The 21550-nt window shown below is 35.1% G+C and overlaps 1 long non-coding RNA gene across 1 annotated transcript; it reads right to left on the reverse strand.

Moving 5' to 3' along the window:
* Positions 1–4412: 4412 nt before the first annotated feature.
* On the reverse strand, positions 4413–20624 carry LOC141565976 (uncharacterized). Its single transcript, XR_012489191.1, has 2 exons — positions 20359–20624; positions 4413–5200 (listed from the first exon to the last, which is right to left on the reverse strand). It is a non-coding gene; the product is annotated as an uncharacterized LOC141565976 (long non-coding RNA).
* Positions 20625–21550: the final 926 nt, after the last annotated feature.

Genomic DNA, 21550 nt, shown 5'->3' on the forward strand with positions numbered 1-21550 from the left:
TTTCTATGAACTCAATTACAAAGAAATAAAAGAGCAATTTAAATAGTTGAACGACTATTCAGCACTATTGGCTGAGCTGTACCAATACAATAAAAATGAAAATACTACAAAAGTTAATTTGTTTTATATTATACCAGCCAAACTACCAATTTGTATTTTGTAGAACTAAATAATTAGCAAATTTACTTGAAGAAACAAAAAATAGAATATCTAGACAAATTATGAATAAAATAAGAACAAAAGAGACTAGTACATCTAGGCTTTAAACTATATTTATAAAGCAATAGTTATCAAAACGATATTGATTAAAAAAAAAAGATCAATGAAATAGAATAGACAAGAGAGAATCAGAAATAGTGGAATTGTTCAATAGTCCAGAAATTCTATAAACCCTAAAATACAATTTGGAAAAAATTCCTTATTTTGATAAGAATTTTTAGGAAGCTATAAAATATTCTAGAAATTGGGCTTACATCGTAATCTTATACCATTGTACAATAACTTTAAAATGGAATCATGACCTTGTATTCAAGATACTGTAATGCTGGAGAAACTGAGGCAAGATAGAGATTAGAGAGTTTTTAAAAATGTATTTGAAAGGGAGAGATTGTGCTGGGGGCATGATGACCTCAGGACTGATGTTCAAAGCATCCAGCAGCAAATGTGAGTTCTCAATCATATTTAAACACAGTAGCTAAACAAAGGCAAAGGGGTGGAGTCCAAACTCTGCTGATCAGAATCTCCAGGCAGGAACCATCAATCTGGTTCTCACAGGTTGGAAGTAGAACCATAAATTCTAACAAACTGGGAGTTAAGGATGTGTCCAGCTTAGAACAGAAAGTCTGGACTTCTTCTTATCTTGAATTTATACATTGACAGTTTATTACCTTAGAGCAAGTAACCCTGAGTTACATCAGTCTCATTGAACCCGAGGGGTGTTTCCAACTAAGGCGATTGAGGCAGAACAATTTAGGGAAACTGAAGCAGGACAATAAAAGGGAACTGTGGCAAAACAATACCATTTAAAAAAATTAGAATAGTTTATTATATAACTTTCATAGCTATCAGTAAAAGATATTATTTTAAATCAAGAATGAGAACAATAATTTTGATTACTTGATCAATTGAAATGTTTCTGTACAAAATCATTTAATATTATTGCATTATTTTTAACTGCTTTCAAATGGGGGGAATCTTTATATCAAACTTTTCAAGCAAGGATTTTGTATCCAACATATATAGACAATTCTTTATCTGGATTTGTATATGTATGAGGACTAAAATGTCCCCAATAAATAAATGGCTAAAGGTTAGAATCAATCAGTTCTTAAAAGAATTGCAACCATAAGAAAGAACTTTCCAAATCGCCAATAATAAAATTCAAATGAAAATGATGTTGAAGTTGCAAACCAACTCCCAATAAATTGACAAAGATGACAAATGATGGCATTAGTGTTGGAAAGGTAGTGAGTGGGAAGATAGTGTACTAGGGCATTGCTGATATATCAATGAGTGAAAGTTGCAATTTTCTAAAAATTTGAAATTGCCTAGAGAATCTTTTACTAGGCATATATACTAAGTAAGTCATTATTAAGGAGAAAATCCCTAATACATCAAAATACTTATAGCAGCATTTATTTTTTTTTTTTTTGAAGCAAAATTCTGGAAACAAAGTAGACATCCAACATTTGACTAAACAAAATATGGCACATAAATATAAAAGAATATTAATGAATACAGAGAAGTATGGAAAGATTTACATGAACTAAAGAATAGTAAAGTAAAAAGAGTTTTAAAAAAAAAAAAAAAGCACTATCACCAACTAAATGCAATGCTGACAATTATGCAAATCAAAAACCAGGAACACAAAACAATGAAAAGAGAATATTGTAGAATGACAGAAATGAGCACAGAGCCAAAAAGAGTGAGAAGACACCTCCTCTCATCCCTTTGTAGTAATGGCTAAGTCCACAGGTTTGGAACACAGCAGATATTTTCAATTTTTTTTTTTTTTTTTGATGTTTCAATTAGTTTTGCCTACTTTTTCTCTTCCTCTTTGTTCTTTAAAAATATTTTAGTTAAATAGAATGGTTCTTTGGGAAACGGATACAGTTATGGAGGGTAAATTTGGGGAAGATAAATATCAAATATATAATTAAAATTTTATTTTTAAAAAATGCTTGTCAGCTAGGCAGCTAGCTAGTACGGTGGATAGTCAGGAGGACCTGAGTTCAAATGTGACCTCAGATACTTAACACTTCCTAGCCATGTGACCCTGGGCAAGTCACTTAACCCTAATTGCTTCAGAAAAAATAAAATAAATAAAAATGCTTGATTGATTCATAAACTAAAACAACTGACCTGAATTTCTGAAGGTGCATTGTTAGCCAAAATTTGCATGAAATTAGCTGTGACAATGGATAGTGACACTGTGAAAGGGGATTTGAAGTATTGGTTAGAGAACTTAGAATGATATTGAATGATAAAAGGATAATAAGAAATTGCCTATCTTTTGAATAGAAACAATAAAATAAACAGGAGAAAGGGGACCTAGTGAGAGTAGATTAATAGACCCTTCCCAGTGAGGAAGTGTACATAAAAGGAAATTCTTTGATTCCAGAACCAATTGAGTAGTCAGAGAAAAGAGCCAGGTAGAAAGCAAGCAATATTCTATGCATAGTCAACCACTATGATAGGAAATAACAACGGTGGAATATGGAGATGACTGACTGCTCTAATTTAATTTATCAAGTAATATCATTTGATGATGATGATAAACCTAAAATTTGTGAGACTTTTTCCATGTTACCTAAGTCATTTTTATGAATTTTAAAATAGTGGCTTGAAAATTTGGAAAGTGCTTTTACCTCATCAATTCATCCTAAGCATTATAAGAGTTCTTATGTTTAAGAACTATGAACATTAAAGGCCAGGAAATGTATATGTAGCTGCTCCCTCCAATAGTTTCTCTAGTATGGCCCCTTAATACTTTGCATAATTTCTTATGGTGATTACAAATAGATAAAACAAGGGAACACTTTGGACTTACTTGCTTTTCATTGAAAAACTGTGGCATTTTGCTGCTTATCGTCCTACAACAATAAAATATTTATGAACTGATTTCAGAAGGAATTGTTTTTACTGTTGCCTTGATCAGTATGAGACTAGAGAAAGCCAGATGTCATTTGAAACCATAAAATTAAGCCTATTGCTGGGAAAATATATTTAAAATCCCAATGGCCAAGGTATACCTTGACATATCTTCCTTGCCCTGTCAGAGGTGAAATTTTGACATACATATATGAAAATTAAGGAATGGGCTTCCATTCTTCTTATAATTTATATTGGAAACATAGTAACACCATGACTGAGCTACAGGTTTGGCTGGCAGCTGCTTGGAATAGGAATAAGATGCTATCTTCCTTGCCTTCTGTTAACGGAAGCATTTTTAAATAAGCTGATTTCCACCAGGGGCTAAAATGAGATCTTTCCCAGAATTGAAAGAATATTGCTATTCCTTCCATATGGCGTGAACAGTGTTATTCTAAATAACCCTAGTCTTAAAGCCCCAGTAGACATTTTCATTGTAACCCAGCATTAATAAAACACAGAAATGAGACTTTCCAGTTTAACAGTGAGTTATATATTATTCAAGAAGTGTAAATAGAGACTAATTGCTCAGTGGATATATTTGAAGAATGCACCAAAGGGGGAAAAAAAAACCCATATTATGTTATTAAATACTCTTCAATTCCCTTCCTGCTCTAAAATTCTATGACTCCATCAGTTACTATTGCGATAAAGCGAGGCTAGAGATTCCTCTCAAAAATAATATTTCTTCTCTTTTGTAAAATTACTGTCATCCTGAGGCTCAAAACCTTGTGATCCATGTTACTGAAAGCCATGTCAGAAATATAAATAACTTTCTCAAACAGGCTAATGAATGATTCATTGTATAGAGCTTGGATTGGGTTGAGATTGACACTTAATGACAGCATTTAAAAAATCCATTCAATGGTAATTAGAAAAATTGTGAGAAGCTTTCAATTCAATAAATTCAGCTTACCAATTCTATTAAATATATACTATGTGCTAGCCACTCACCAGCTGCCATATTTAGAATGAAGTTTCCAGATTTTCTATTTAAAAGGCAGAATTTCTGTTTTCTTCTCATGAATATTATGGGTGTCCTCCTGCCTTTCTATCACCAATCCTTAAAACATGATAACCTCTCAGGTCCCCCACCAACTTTAGGATTCTGTGATTTGGGATTGGATTACCACATACTGGAGACTACAATTAAGGAAAATGATCCATTCACTGTGGAGAAATTTCACATATTTTGGGGAACTCCTTTATTTTTTCATTATTTCATTGTTATGAAAGCACAAAGGAAAGGGATACATGCACCAAGATTGTAATAATGGTATTGAAATAAAATGATATTATTTGATAAAAGTTTAAAACAGGAGAGGAAGTGTCAGGTCTGGCCTTGGGTATGGGTTTTTCATAAAGTTCTTTCTGACTTTGTCATCTTTTGCAAGATATTTAATCTTGCTGCCACATTTTCTTCACAAGTAAAATCAAAGTATGTTGTGCATCTTTTAGATGATGAAAATATTAATTCAAGGATATATATGTACATATCTGTTTGTATATGTGCATATATATGTTTAAAAAAACACACCATTGAGACTCTTCAGCATGAATAGTATTCTGTAAATATTGTGTATAATTACACTTGTCCCTGGGAGTTATAAAACCACCAAACTCACACAGGCTCATTAGATGTTTTCTTCCCTGGAGCCAAGTATTGAAGAAAGAGGGAGAATTCTTGTTAAAAATTCACACTGTATTTTACTAAACCACTCGATGATGAATCAGGAAAGCTGTTGTTTATCTGCATCTCCCAGAAGATAAAATAAAGGGATGAGGCTCTATGGATGACAGTTGCTGTGCATGTGCTGGATGGCAAATAGGACAAACCTCTTACCATTCTGTTCCCTTGAGGTTTTGTTTCATATACCTAGATGTCAGCAATTTGTTGCTAGTTATCTGCGCGTATTGCATGTATCCCTTTTAACGCATTTTGTTTCTGTGGCTGATCTCTGAATGTCATGTTGCTTCAGTCTCTGGTACTGGAAATAGTCATCTTGGTTAATGTCTCGGGGATCAGAAGCCTGGGCCACTTCTGCATCAACTGTAGAGAGGGAATAGTCATTGTTACCTTGGAGAGAACAGAAAGTGCTGGCTGAATCACAGATCTGAGTTGTTAATGACTAAGCAGATAGAATCCAGACACGGCTGGCCCTGAAGTTCCAGGTCAGAATTATGCCAGTGCCTGGGTCTCCAGAGCATGCTCAGGCTTATTATGCATCCTTAACATGCTGAAATGGACAAATTGGTATGCTCTCCTTCCCTGCTCTCTTTATTCCCTCCCCATCCACTCCCAAAAGAAATTAGTCACTTTTCTAAAGAATGGGCTTGATGAGATTACCAAAGACAAAAGAACTGCTGCCTGCTAATTGCATTTCATGTTTGTTAGAATTCTTTGCATTATCAAATGACATTCAATGCTGCCTGTGCATATTGCATTTGTTCATAGCCAAATTTCCCCTGTCTTGTCCTGGGTTCAAGCCCTCTCTCCTTTCCTCTAGTTTGATCATCACAGATAATTAAAATTGTTAGCTCCTCCAAGCCCTTTTTGTCTTCTCAGCTCATCTATCACAATCTTCTTCACTATTCCCCTTCTTAAATACATTTCACCTTTATCATAGAATATTAACATATCATAAAATATTAACATACAATATTAGTTTTAGGTTAATCCTGATATTTAGGTTCAGAACAGAATTGTCCTGCCCTCCAACAGCCTACATAGGGATAAACTCAAGAATTGCTGAAATTGCTGAAAAACATAAATTGTTTTTTTGTTTTGTTTTGTTTTTGTTTTTTAAAGAAATCCTGATAAAGTGAAGTTTGGAGGGCCATTTTTTGAAGATTCCGGTTTGTTTTTGTTTTTCAAAGATGGTTAATTTTTTTTTTTTTTTTCCTGATCTGGCTTAGTAAAGAAAAGCTTAGTTCAAAGAAGAATCATCTAAAGTAAACACTGAATAAAGAGGTAGGGAATTAAATGACAGATATTAGGAAGACTGCCCAAGGAGTGAATGAGGGTATGTGGAAAAGGAAGAATAAGGTTAAGGGCATCTGGTTTATTAATCATTTATAAAGCATTGATATACCAGCAAAATTTAAAGCCTTTTCAAAGGCAAAGGAATGGGAGATAATTATTGTATATAGAGAACGGCAAATAGGTCACTTTGGCTAGAATGTATAATATAGGAAGGAAACTAGTGTTAAAGGAGAAAAGGCAAATTAGGGAGGAAACTGATGTTCATTAAACAAAGGAGAAAAGGTAAATTGGAGTGACATTGGGAAGGACTTCACATGCAAACTAGACAAGTTTGTATTTTAGCCTAAGGGCAATTAGGAACCACTGGAGTTTCTTAAGAAAAGAAGGAATATTTTTTCCCTTTTGTTCCATTTCTTCTTTTATATGAATATGAATAATATGGGAATATATTTAACATGATTGCACATTATAACATATCAGATTGCTTTTGATGTCTTGGGGAGGGGACAAAGGAGGGAGAAAAATTTTGAATTTAAGATCTTATAAAAGTGAATGCTGAAAATGACATTTACATGTAATTGATAAAAAATAAAATGCTATTTACCTAAAATAGAGAAGTAATATAATGAGTCATAATATTTAAGAATATTAAATGCTAAATATGTAAGTATATACACATATACATGTACATAATGCACATATATACTTACATAAATGCCTATATATGTATTATATACACATATCTACATCTATATATCTGAGAATATAAACATGTATAAATACACAAACAAATTATTTATTATTCAGTCATTCAGTTGTGTCTAATTCTCTGTGACCTTGTAGAACATGTTATCTATGAGGTTTTTCTTGGCAAAGATACTGAAGTGGTTTGCCATTTCTTTCTCTAGTAGATTAACAGAGATTATGTGAGTTTCCCAGAGTCACAAAACTAGTGTCTGAGACCAGATTTGAACTCAGTATCTCCAGGCCCAGTACTGTAACCATTGAACCACCTTGCTGCCTCCATATATAATATTTATAGAAATATTAATAGTATATAGATATAATAGAAAATTATTTGCCATAATTAAAATGAAATAGTTTCAGAGGAAAAAAAAAAGGACGATCTACATGAGCTGATAGAAAACAAAGTGAATTGAACCACAGGAACAATTTATACAATGACAACATTAGAAAGAAAAGCAATTTTAAAGCTTTTAGAATTGTGATTAATATTATGATAAGCCTACAAAGTCTAGAAGATTGAAAATGAAACATGGTACTTACCTCCTGCCAGAGAGATGATGAACTTAAAATGGAAAAAGAGATGTATTTTCAAGCATAGTTAATATGGGAATTTATTTTGCTGGATTATGCATATTTATGATAGAGGGTTTTAGTTTTTCTTTTTATGGTTTGTTTTGATTAAAAAAAAAGTAGTGATATTATGAATACTTATAATTTTTTTTAAAGCAAGATGATGGAGGCCAGAAGTAGGATAGAATTTGCATAAGTAGAGAGATGTTGTAGAGGTAAGACCTACTGATGGAATGGGAGTTGGTCAGGATGAAGGGATGAGAGACAGCAAAGAGGAAACAGGGTAACTCCAAGGATAATTTTAACATCTTTTCCTGACCTGTTTGACATTTTGTGGTTCACTTGATTTTATAAATACAAGGAAAAACCTGAAGTCATCTTAATCTGAACATGAAATCACCAAACTAGACCTTGGAGACTAAAAAAGGAGAAAAGAGAAATGCAGCATCAAAATTTTAATTTCCAGACATAAAAGCTCTTTGTAAAGCATGTCAGAAAAGGCACCTCACTGCAGAATCTCATCTTTTCATTAGCAGATTAAAATTGATTCATCTTCAAGCAAGTTGTAGAACCACTTGCTCACTCCCATCTTCCTTATAATCTAGGACATAGAGGTTGTTCAATTCATTTCAACCTAATGATTTTGCTCAATCTTACAAGGGTCTAAGCCCCCCCAAAAGACTGAACAATAAAGCAGACCTACCATCAAGTCTGGACCAATTTTAAATCTATTATTTTATGATCCTATTAGAGGTTGGTAACTGATTGAATGAAGTGGCTGGAGAAATGAAAAGAGCTTTAAACTCAAGGATTAAAACAAACAAACAAAAACCAGTCTAATTAATCATTTAATCATAGGACCTCTTATTCTTCTGCTATTAAAATGAAGAAAATCAACAATATATTTAAAGGTTCTTTCACCTCTAGTGTTCTGTCCTTTGGCGAATTTATTCTTAGAACATAACATAGTACCTGGTACTTATTGGGCATTTAATAAATGCTTAGTGAGTGATTGTTGGATTTCAAGGCAAGGGATAGGGAATTATGAGATGGTGTAGCCCAAAGTCTAGGCAATGTAGGCAAAGGCACAATGGTAGGAAATAGAATGGGATGTAAATGGATGAGATAGTAATCAGACAAAGTCTAAAGACATCAACAAATCTTTTTCTAATAGTCATTTTATGACCAATCAACTTGGTGCAAAAAGCTGTCAGGGAGATGGAAGAAGAAAATATAGCTTCTGCTTATGGAGAACTTTGTCATGGAAATATGACTTATATGCATGACATATCAGAAAGTAGTACAAAAGAGTATGTATAATCTTTTCCATGTTTTATGTAGTAGGTTTCATATTTAATATCAATATAATGTTTCCTGTATTAGAATATATACCTATTTGATGCAGTACATTGTATTATAGTGGTAAATACTATTTGATAGTGTGCTTTACATGTGTGTGCATATGTTTATGTATATTGTGTGTATATGTCAACAAAATATATATAAAGATAAAATCAGCTTAAAAATGGTGTTCTCAGTAGTAATAGGAAAATTAAGAAAAGAGAAGAATTTTGGGGGAAAAGATAAGTTCAGTTTTTGAACAGTTTTAAAAATGCTGACTTTATGATGTCTATGAGACATATAAAAGAGTTTGCCTTGATAAGGACAACCTCATCATGGAAAGCTGGGTGAAAGAGGGGATATTGGCAGAAAGTGTCTGTGTGATATGAGATGAATATTTTAAAAAATGAGACAAAGTTCTCAGCTGAGAAGGCTGGGGAAAATGGAAACATGAGAAGCTTGAGGATAGATAAAAAGATTTAGGAAAGATGCTGTAGTCAGTAGTATACTGAATTAATTAGGGATTGTAAAAAGATTATCCCGCAGCATTGAAGACCAGTTGAAGTTATATAATAAATTTGTAGTGGACACAATCAGCATATTTTTGTGATTTTATCCATGGGAATTGGCCTTAGGTTGGATAGCTTTGGGTAGTTCAGATGAGGAGCCAGATCTGGAGAACTGAAGGAATGGTTTTACTTCCCTTCTTCCAAGGCAAGAGACAAGGTTGACCTGGAGACTATATACACATATAATGTAGCATATGCATAATGTGTATATTATTTACTGTATTTATATGTAATGTGCACTTTTATGATGTAATATATAGGTTTGTGATACATAGCATATATTATATATAACCCATACATATACATGCATATAGTTATGTATATATGTATAGCATATACAAGAATATGTATATGCATGTATGTATGTATATATGTAGGACATATCCTATGTGTATATTGAGTATTATTATATATGTGACCACAGGGATTTCCATTATCATTTTCTTTTAGAAATTATTATAGTAAAGGATAGAAACAAATTTTGTTCAAAAATCCATAATAGCCATGCAAAGTCCTCCCTGCTCTTGAAACATGATTCAGAAGTGGATAAAGACAATGGAGTTGCCAAATAGTATCTGGTTTTATGCCCAGTGCTAGCACAGGAGTCTCCTATTGTCTCTTTTTGACCAATTGCCAGGTGCCATTACCATCTCTGACTTGGGAACTCTTAAAGCTGCTGCTATTTCTGCCACCACTACCTAGTCCTACCACTGATATTTTATTCCTGTGGATCCAGGCCAGTCTCCAGCCCAATATCATAGATCTTTTTGAACTCTAAGTTGTTTGGGGCTGGAAGAATGTCCCTCTCTGACCTTCTATTGGCTCTGGCACTCCAGAATTGGATTTGAGATGTTTTTGGAGGGTAATATTGAATAGGCTCAGCTGAGTGCTTTCTTTACTTCATTCTACCCTTGATTATTTACTAGTATTTAAACAAGTGCTTAAATTTATATAAAAAATCATGATCTTAGAGATTTCTAGGCTTAGAGTGAGGGCCCCTTAAAAGTTTAGGCATCTTGGGAGCATTAGGAAGGTGCTGTTATTATCTCAGTTTTATGGAAGAGATAAGTTAAAAGCAGAGAGCAGTTAAATGACTTGTCCAGTGTTGTGGGCTAGTATCTGAGACTGAATTTAGACTCACATGTTCTCGATTTGAGATCAAGCTCTTTTATCCACTGTGCTACTTTACTACCTCTATATATGTTTTTATGCAGCAGAAAAAACATCTAATGGAGAAAAATTAAAATTTAATGAGATTTTATGAGAAAGGAAACCGGAAGTGATGGTAACAAAAATACCTCTTGATCAGAAACTGGAGGAAAAAAATGAGAATACAAGGCTTTTGATCTATAAGCTAGGAATCCAAAGGAAATAGCTATGTTCAGTAGGAGAAATTGCAAAGAGGTATGGGAAAACTGAGGAAATAGACTGTTTCGGAAATGTAATAATTAATTAAAGGAGAATTAAAAAAAAAAAACTTATATGTTGTGATGGACCAGAAGTAAAATAAATTTGAAGTGAGCTCTGTTATGCACAGCACAGCTATGATTTCTTACATTGCTATTTAGTAGTAGAAAAGTAAGAGAAGGTAAGGCAGATTTGGCAAGATATGAGTAGCAATAAGACAAAGGGACATGGAATTCATATGTAGAAAACAGCATGTGATTGAACTGGTTAAGAATAAGATTAAAATGAGAAACCAGAGCAAGGATGATGACCTAGGAAAGCTCCAAAGTCACAGTAAGCACAAAGAATAGAATCATAAGGGGAAGGATGAAGAAATGGATTAAGTGGAATAGGATGATAAAGGGCTTTGAAACCAAATTCTGAATGTGATCATTTAGATTTCATGGTGACAGTACCATGGAATACATGATCTATCTAAATTTTTGGTAACTAGTTCTCCATTACTCTTTTTGGTCCTTATTTTGTAGCTCTCATCATTAAATGAATACCTGTGTTGAAACTACATGCTATATAAGAAACAGCTTGACACATCTCCCCCTGCCCAGTCTTTTCTAAAAGCCTAATTCCCTTTAAGTTGTTCAATGTTAAGAGTTAATGATTCTCAGTTACTATGACAGCCAAGTTGTATTTATTTATATCGGTATATTGTATATTTAGATATCCAAGCCAAGAACTTTTATATTTTTGTACTTCTAACCCTGACCAGCTAACCCTGGCCAATATAGTAGCTAGAATATTGGGCTTAGACTCAGGAAAACCTGAGTTCAAATCCACCTTCAGACATTTCCTAGCCATGTAACTCTGGGCAAATTATTTAATGCTATGTGCTTAAATTCCTCATCTGTAAATTGAGCTGGAGAAGGAAATGATAAACCACTCCAGAATCTTTGCCAAGAAAACTGCAAATGGGGTCACAAAGAGTCATTGTATATATTATATGACTAAATAACACCACCACTCCTAAACAACCATCCCCCAGAATCCACTGTACTTCATGGAAATACTTATTCAGTATTAATTTTAACTTTGCATTTGTTCATGCCTTATTCCACTGATGAAATCTAATATTTATTCATGTGTCTAAGTGAGAAATCAACTATTCATATATGTCTATAGCAGTGTTATCTATTTTAGAGAGGAAATTGCTGAAGTTATTAGCCTTATTCAATGCTGAACACAGCTCCATACTCACACTTTGATGATAATTACTAATTGTGGACTTCTTTGATTCTTTAGTAGCCTTTAAAATGAATGTTTTGATTTTTTAAAAATCAAGACCTTAGATGTTTTGGGATAAGGGTGGCAGCAGGGTACAGGTACAGGAATCTTCCCAGCATTAGAAAGAATGGTAGCCTTTGCATTTGTTGGTGGAAAGGCTTGGTTCAGGGACTTTTAGGCACTTAGCATTGCAAACCCAAAAGCTACTTCATTTTGCAAGGCAGATGGGTGGGAGCAACAGTGACAAGCTCAGCAACTCACAAAATTAGCTTTCTTAACCCCCCCAATAATTAATTAATTAATTAATTGTTTGCTGTTTCCTAATTAAATTTACATGCCTCATTAGCTCCTAAGATTTGAAATAGTAGTATTAATGTTGAATAATTATACTGTCTTCACATGCTTCCTATCAGACCTTCAAATGCTTCGCCTCTCTGGCCTGATGGACTTGGACATACATAGAGGAGAGAGACAGGCTGTTTTCTGGTTAGAATTCAAAGCTTCTGTGTTCTGTGCTCCCACCCGAAGCCATCAACTTCTTCGACAAGCCAGCTTATCTGTCTGTGGCATACTCTTTACAGTGACAAAAAGGGGATGATTGCACTTGTCACAACCCTGTTTTGAAGATTAACAAGATAACGTTTGACCATCTGTTTGAGATCCTGAAATGGAAGGTGCTATATAGAGATACAAACTGGTGATATTTTATTTTAGGCTGAATGATCTCATTTGCCCTGAGACTGAAGAAGCTGTTACTTCTTGCCTTTAGGGAAAAGGACCATAAAGCAAATGGCAGTTAAAACTTTGTATTCTTCCAGAGCCTTCATATGAAGAAACAGCTAGCCCTAGTTCAGCTTATGGACAGGCTACTTGTTAATTGCATAATGAAAATAGTTTACAATCACACCAACTACACCCCTTATCTTACTGCTAACACACCACATGCCAGTTTTCAAAGGCCTTTCCATCAGCCAATTTTCTTATATACATAAGCCTATGTATGGATCTGGAGGGGAAAGGATGCTCAAAGACTATTTAACTCGACCCCTTCCATTTATATATAAGGAGACTGAAGTCCAAAGAAAAAGTTTTTTCTCCTGGTACAAGAAGCAAAAAAGGTAGAACCTGGCCTTAAACATAGATCTCAAACGTCGGCTTATTTTAGTGTTTTTATTACAATATTGTGCCATGTATAAGAATGTTTTTTTAAGAATTTGATCAGGGCTCTTAGGGCTCATCTTGCTTTGGAAGAAAGTTGAGAGAATACACATAATACCTCAGAATCAAAAAGTCTCAAAGTTGCAATGGATCCTAAAAATTGCCTAATCCAACCCCTAAATCAGAAAGCCTTTCTAGTGCATCTCCAACAGTGGGACGGAAACCGTTGGTAGAATGGAAACTCCTTGAAAGGAAATGGTGATATTTCTTTGTATCCCTAACACTCGTCACAGTTCCTAGCACATTTGTAGTTATTTCATTTGTCTCCTACTCTTCATGATCCTATTTAGGATTTTCTTGGCAAAGACACTAGAGTGGTTTGACATTTTTTTCTTCAGCTCATTTGACAAATGAGGAAACTGAGGCAAGAAAGGTTTAAAAGTGACTTGCCCAGGGTCACATAGCTTGTGAATGGTTGAGACCAGATTTGAAGTGGGGTCTTCCTGACTACAGATCCAGTGCTCTATTTACTGGGATACCTAGTTGCTCAACTTCAGGTGCCCCAAGTATGCACATTGGGCTCAATAGTCTGGATTATTCCTTCTTCCTCTTAATTTATGATCCCAAGATCTTTTTAATTTCTTTAGAGATTGTGTGGTTTTTTTGGAGGAAGGCATAGAAAGTGAGAAGATATAAAATAGTGATAAGATAGAATGTCATTCAGCCCCAAGGGCTCAGCTTTTTGAAAGGCCCTACTAATTGAATGCTTAGCTCTAGCTTAAATGGATTCAAGATGGAGGAAATGGGACCATTCTAATAGTTTTTTTGACTTCCACATTACTGACTATAGCTCCACAATGGAGAAGGTTATCTGCCTTTATCAGTTTTTCCAGGTGCCCCTTTTCTGATGCTATAATACTAAAGGTTACTTTCCTCAGGCAAAATGAAACTCTAGCCCAGATTATGGTAGACAGATGGGGACTTTGGCTTGGACGGATATACTCAGTATATTCGATATTAAAAAATAGCTATTTATTCAAAGAATTGGGGTCCCTTATTTGCTGAATTTCTGGCTAAATCCAGTTAAGCCCTACATTGCTGAGAATGACAAAGACTCTGAAAGCAGAGGCTTGTGAATCTCAATTAAGAAACAGGAATGGAGAAACCTAAAGGGACCCAATGATTCTTGAGAAACAAAAATGAAGGATGTAGAGAAAGGGACAGAATGCTTTAAGGAGTAAAAAGTTACTTTATGAGCATGTTTGCCCCCCATCTTGAGTTCTAAAAAAGTCATTAGCCATTCACTGAGTATTTACAATGGGCAAAAGTCCTGTGCCAGTTTCTAGAGAAAATGCAAGGAGACAATACCATAGTCATTAGTGGAATGAAACACACAGACTACACACACACACACACACACACATACGTATAATACTAAATTGAATACATTGCATGAGTTAGGGACTGATCCTGTGATTTCAATTAATATAAGGAACTTGTAGAATATGGAAATTCCCTCTACTAATTCACCTTCTCAACAGCTTATAGTCTTAGAAGAGGAGTTATTACCACAGATTCCATGAATTTTTTTGTTGGAAAAAAAATGTTTTGATAATTTAATTTCAATATAATTTGTTTCTGTTGTAATTTCATATATTTTATACATTTTAAAACATTTTGAAAAGGGGGTTCATAGGTTTCATTAGACTATCAAAGGAGTCCTGGACACACACACAAAAAAAATGAGCGCTAAGAGTCAGTCATACAGCCAGTATGTGTGAGGGACAGGAATTAAATCTCGATCTTCTTGGTTCTAAACCATATAGCTATATGGCACCAGGCCTGGAATCCAGAAGGCCCATTTGACCTCAGATACTTAACTGTGTGATACTGGGCAAGGCAATTAACCTTTGCTTGCCTCAGTTTTCTCATCTGTAAAATGAGGGTGATAACACCTCTTAGGGTTGTTTTGAGTCAAAAGATATAATACTTATAAAGTGATTAGCACAGTGCCAGTCACATATTACGCACTATATAAATATTAACTATTTTTACCCAAACTGGCTCTCTAACAGTGGCATGCTAGAGTCAACTCATATGACTGAGCCTGAATATTAAATGTTTAGTCTGAACATTTATGTACCAGAAATCAACAAATGCTACAAATTAGGGTTTGATTTATTGTTTGGTTGATTTCTATACTTCAGGAAGTGATGGAGAAAATATTAATAATGTAAATTAAATTTAAAAGAATGCCATGTGTACTTCCTGCCCCTCCACCTGCCCCTTCCTGGAGAGCCAGCTGTTAAACACTTATCAGAATATCTCTGCTCTATCCATCATACCATACTGCTTCAGTCAAGGCATAATGGAATACAAGTAGAGTGATATACCAGTCCAATGTGGAGGCAGGGAAGACTTCCTGAGGGAAATGGAATTTGAGTTGGAATATTTCAATAATATTTTTCCTAAATATAAGGAAAGGAAGACATGAGACAAATTAGGGACAAAGAGTCTGATTTAGCATTTTGGAATGAATCACCCATGGTGATTCATCTCAAGCCAACAAACTGCTTGTGTCTACTCAGTAAGAGAGAAGGGAAGACATGGCTTTGAGTGCATGGCATCTTTGGCCATCATGCATCTGAAACCCTGCTATGTTGCTAGTCAAGATTTTGGTGGCTCCATTCCAGAAATAACTGCTCTGTGGACCTGGCACTCCTTTGGCTTCCCTGATACTCTCATGTACCAGTCTTTACCTTGAAGCCTCAGCTCAGCATTGGAATCCACACATTGGAAGTATCCTCTTCCCCTGCCTTTCTTTGATTGGAAACTTCCCAGAACTTCCAATTAACGAGGGCAGCTAAACTAGGGATATCTCATTCCTTTCCAGACTGAATTCTAGATTTTCTCTACTATGCCCCTTGACCATTATTCTTTGCCCTATTATTTATCTTCCTTTTCTGTGTTGTCTTTAGACATTAGAATGTAAGCTTCTTAAGGACAGGCACTATCTTTGTTTCTACTTAATAACTGTATACCCAGCACTTAGCCAAATTGCTAAGATATATTAGAAGTACTTGAAAATACTAGTGGACTGCCTGCCTTCCTGTGACTTTCCAAAGTGAGCCAGGGTCTCATGAGCTCAAGGAGTAAAATCTCTTCCATGGGGCCAGCCACATCATCAGTCAGGCACAAGTTTCACATCTTAAGCCTGGATCTCTCAGGTTTGAAACCCTCTTTCAGGATTCTTGGCCAAGCAAGCAAGAGAAAAATCATCAGGTTTGTACAACAGCAAGAGTAGTGTTATCAGCAGTTCCCATAGGTCATGGACACCTCTTTGATAATTGAGACATGGCACTCTAGTGGTAGCACTGTATTAACCAAATGAGAGATACAGTATCTATCTCTAGACCTGATGGATAGGAAGAGTTAATAATTCAAGCATAGTTAGCTCCCAGGATAAGCAGAAAAATCAATTAGGCTAATTACTCAGCAAATCTATTAGTTAGCAAACATTTAATAAATCTTTATTATTTACCAGGCACTGTGTGAGGTATTGGTCATACAAAAAAAAAGCACAAAAAATTCCTTTCTTTTGCAAAATCAACCATTTATTTGGACCAGGCAATATACATGTGTGAAAATACATAAAAAATACTTTGTTGTTCTTCAGTCATTTCAATTGCATCCAACTATTCGTGATTATAGAATTATCTTGGCAAAGATACTGGAGTGGTTTGGCATTTACTACTCTGGCTCATTTGATAGATAAGGAAACTGAGGCAAACAGAGTTAAGTGACCTATTCAATAACATACAAAAATACATACAAAACAGATAGATAAGTAAATACAAAGAGATTGAGGAAGTGAGATGAAATGGATCTGACTGTTTTCCCTGAGTTGCAGTAATTTCAATCCTCAACCCTTTGCCTGACCCTTATTTAGAGGCATCACGATACTCTTCCTATTCATTCTGGATAGAGCCTGGAGCCCTAAATTCAAATTTAGCCTTATATACTTACTAACTGTGTGACCATAAGCAGGTCATTTTACCTCAGTTTTGCCAAGTGTAAAATGAAGATAGTAACAATACTTAACTTCCAGAATTGTTATGAGCACCATGCCAAGTTTATAGTTGGTATTTACTTATTCCTTCCTTCCTATCTCCAGCCTGCTTTCTTTCTCTCTACTTCCTTTCCTCCTCCCCTACATCCCTTTCTCCTTTACTTCTTCCCTTCCTTCCTCCCATCCTTTCTTCTTTTCCTTTCCCTTTCCTTCCCTTTTTCCTTTCTTTTCCTTTCCTTTCTTTCCCTTCCCTTTTTCTTTCTTTTCCTTTCCTTTCTTTCCCTTCCCTTCCCTTCTCTTATCCTTTCTTTTCCTTTTTCCTTTCCTTCCCTTTTTTCTTTTCCTCTCCCCTTTCCTCTTCCCCTTTCCCTTCCCTTTTGCCTCACCTCACCTAGCCCCTTCCTTCCTTCTTCCTTCCTTCCTTCCTTCCTTCCTTCCTTCCTTCCTTCCTTCCTTCCTTCCTTCCTTCCTTCCTTCCTTCCTTCCTTCTTTCTCATTAGTGAATAAGATGAGGTGAGATCTTTTAAGACAGTTGTGAAAATCGAGTAAGGCTTCATCTACTTCAGAGTTGGAGTAGGCCTTAAGGACTTTGAGAATTGATTCAAGGGCATAATTGAGTCCCCTTCCTGCTATCCTCCCATGACACAATTTCCTCCCTATTTCAGTCAAATATGGGCAACTATGTACTTATTGGTCAAGTTCAATTTCGTGGGTAGATCTTGTGTTTAGAATGTAAGATCCTTAGCCAATGAGGATGAGGGTCAGTGGTGGGAGGGGGTGTTTACGTTAGGGATTAAAGGTGCTGTCTTGCCCACAGGAGGTGCTTCCTCTCTTCAATTGTCTGCTCGAAAGGGTGGGACACCCTTCTCTCTAGAATGTACAATAAACTTTGCTTTACTCTAGAGATCTCTCCAGCTTTTTTATTAAATGGTGACCCCTCACCATTTCCGTACCACACATTAGCAACTTACAATATTTACTATTGTCCATGGCATCCTAAAGGGACTATGCTTTGAGTATTTTTAAGAAGTAAATGTCTAAATAAAAGTACAGTACTCTCATGGGGAGGTGATATTTTAATACTGCAGGCTTTTTCCTCCCATTATATTGCCTAGATTGTTAGGAAAAACTAAGATTCAGTGTCATAAGGAGAGCCTGTCTGTGTGAGCCCCAATACCCTGGTGTCACACTGAATTAGCTGACCTATTTTAACCATCACATAGAGATCATTGACCTTGAAGTCCATAAGGTTTTTTGGCATGTTGTATGCCTTATTTAATGCTTGGTAGGTTTTCAGAGAAGATGAGGGTTTTTGTATTTTTTTTTTTAATCTAGCCAAAGAGTCAGCTAGAGAAAAAAATATAGGACACATAAAAGTATTGTCATTGACTATGACATGTTCATCCTTTATACCATTCCTTGGGGCCATCTAGATGCAAGAAAGACTGGGCTACATATAAATGATAGCTCCTATTTTAGTAGCTTTGAAAAAGAGACTTAGAAAGGAGACTGTTTGCCCTGTGTGGCTGTTGAATTGATTTGGAGGGTTCTGAAGGGGAAATGACTGGTGTTTTCTATTTTTTATTCCTTTTTCCCACAATTCTTCTCCAGGGCTCAATGATAATGAATGTCTGAATGGTGATACCCAAAGTGGCCTATTAGAAGGATGTAGCATGGGTCATTCAACAAAATAACTGTTTGTATAAATGAGATAAAATGAAAAACAAAGGAGATATATGAGCATATTCAATGTTATATTCAATTATAGTTCAATTATCTGTATTATTCATCTCCTGATATGACTTGAATTTCAAGTTTATATTTTATGCTACAGAATTAAGTAATTAAGACGATTCTTATATTCTTATGTCAGGTAAAGAAATATAATTGTTCACTGGGAGACATCATTTGGATTAAGGAAGTGTAACACTTTAGTGACAGATAAATCATATTAGAAAGTTTTAACAGTGTAACCTCCTAATCTTAAATCCTGAATGTTAGCAAATTATGACCAAAATGATAACCATTATATATGTACATACACACAGACATATATATTTGTTTGTTTGTTTGTATTAATGAAGGTTTTGAGTAGAGTCTCCTGGAGCCTGTGAATAGATTTAAAGGAAGTCTATGAAACTGGTTACAAAAAATTCCATCTTCATTTCAATATAATTGGTTTCCTTTGCAATTCTATATATTTTATTTCATGCATTTAAAAATGGGGTCCATGACACAAATAGGATTAAGACCCCATCAGAGCAGCTGGTGAGTCAATCTCAATCCTAATGCTTACAATGCTTACTTGCAACTAAGGCAATTTTATCATTTGCAAAATTAAGGGTTTAAATTAGATGGTCTTTTAAATCCCTCCCAAATTTTGGATCCCATAAATCAACATTTATTAGTATTATTATTATTTTATCTTAGTATACCAAATCACAGTCACAGTCTTAATTATAGTGAGATAAATATTCATTTCAATGCTGGGATATACACACCTGTGGTTTAACCACAAACAACTTATATTTTCTAGGATTTGTGTTTGTTTTAATCATAAAATTCCCTTCTGACTTGGGAGGTTTAGAGATTAATGGCTTGTTTTCTGTTTTCCTTTGTCTCAGCAGTTAATGGTAATTCCTAGCATAGTCCTCCACCTTAGGAAATATATTCTAAAACAGGAGTTCTTAACCCAATTCTGAGAACTATGGATAGATTTCAAGGAGTTTGGATCTTAATGGATCAAGGGGCAAAAATAAAATAAAATAAAATTGTCAATATAATTGGTTTCTTCTGCAATTCTATGGACTTTATTTTACTTAAGTTATTCTGAAAAGGTGTCCAGGACATAAAATATGTTAAGAAATCTCCTGTTCTAAAACTCTTAAAAGCTGTTCCATTAAATTTCTAGATATTCTGAAAAAAGGATTTAATGCAAAGTAATTGCAAATCAAAGTAGGTATTATAGATGCTCTTTGTCCTCAGCTGGGTGAATTGCTTTGGACTGATGTCACTTGTCATTGAGAAAGGCTCCTGAACTCCCTCACCACCCGCTCCCCCCCCCTTTGGAATAATATTTCACTTACACTCCATCAATTTGATCCTGAAGTAAGCAATGAGAAGGAACAGCAGTACAGTCACTGGCAGAAAGATCCCAGAAAACAGGAACCAGCCGGGGAGCTCTGTCACAAAAGCTGCCACTGGAGACCTCATAGCTTATGGCCTCAGCATCTGTAGGCCAGAAGAGCTGAGCCCAGGACCCAGTCTGTAATGGATAGGGCCTCTCAGTTTTAGGCCGAGTTTCCTCTTAAATCTCTCCCCAGCCTTTGCTTTATGGATCTCATTGTAGCCTTCAGTGGACTTTGGCCTGTTTGAATAGCCCCATCATTTCTAAGAGGAAGGGGGGTGGGGGAAGTTACTCTGTAACTCAGCTGTGGAGTTTTAGTACTGAAACACCTCAGGATTTCCCAGTGCTATGTCCTTTATCTGATGAAGAGTAAAGATGAATTGAAGAGGAAGAAGGGAGTGGGGGATGGGGAAGTGGGAGGAAGGTATTGTCCCAGGCATGCAGAGATTCCTTTGTATTGTTAATCTAGGCAAAAAAAGAGTTACCTACCTCTGTCTATCAGTGCATTATCAGTTTTCAGGAAAAAAAGATTTTTCCCCCTCTCTATAATAAATTTCAGAACTAAAATTACATAAAGGGTCCACATTTTCCCATCTAAACTTTTCATAAGAAAAATAAGATATTCTCATAGACATTCAAAATTTAAATCAAGATGTGATTAATCCAAGAGAATAGAGATAAAACCAGTAACATAAGCATATTTATATCTATCTCTTTATGTCTATCTATATATGTATTATATATAATATATGCTATATATTATATTTAATAATAACATAATAATAATACACAGACAAATAATATATTTTCTCAAATCAGGAATTATCTTGTTTTTATTCTTTTCTATGAAGCTACCCCAGTCAGGTAAATGATGAAGTTTTAATATTTAACACTCATTTAAAAATTTTTTGAATTCTAAATTCTCTCCTTCCCTCTAGTTCTCTAGTGCTATGTCCTTTATCTAATGAGAGTGAGGATGAATTGGAGAGGAAGAAGGGGTAGGAGATGGGGAGGTGGGAGGAACATAGAAGGTGAGCAATATTATAACTACCGTGTTTCCCCGATAATAAGACACTGTCTTATTATTTTTTTGGGACTAAAAAACACCAGAGGGCTTATTTTCAGGGGAGGGCTTATTTTATCCTCCATCA

Source organism: Sminthopsis crassicaudata, chromosome 4 (assembly GCF_048593235.1).
Source record: "Sminthopsis crassicaudata isolate SCR6 chromosome 4, ASM4859323v1, whole genome shotgun sequence".
Classification (NCBI taxonomy): Eukaryota; Metazoa; Chordata; class Mammalia; order Dasyuromorphia; family Dasyuridae; genus Sminthopsis; species Sminthopsis crassicaudata.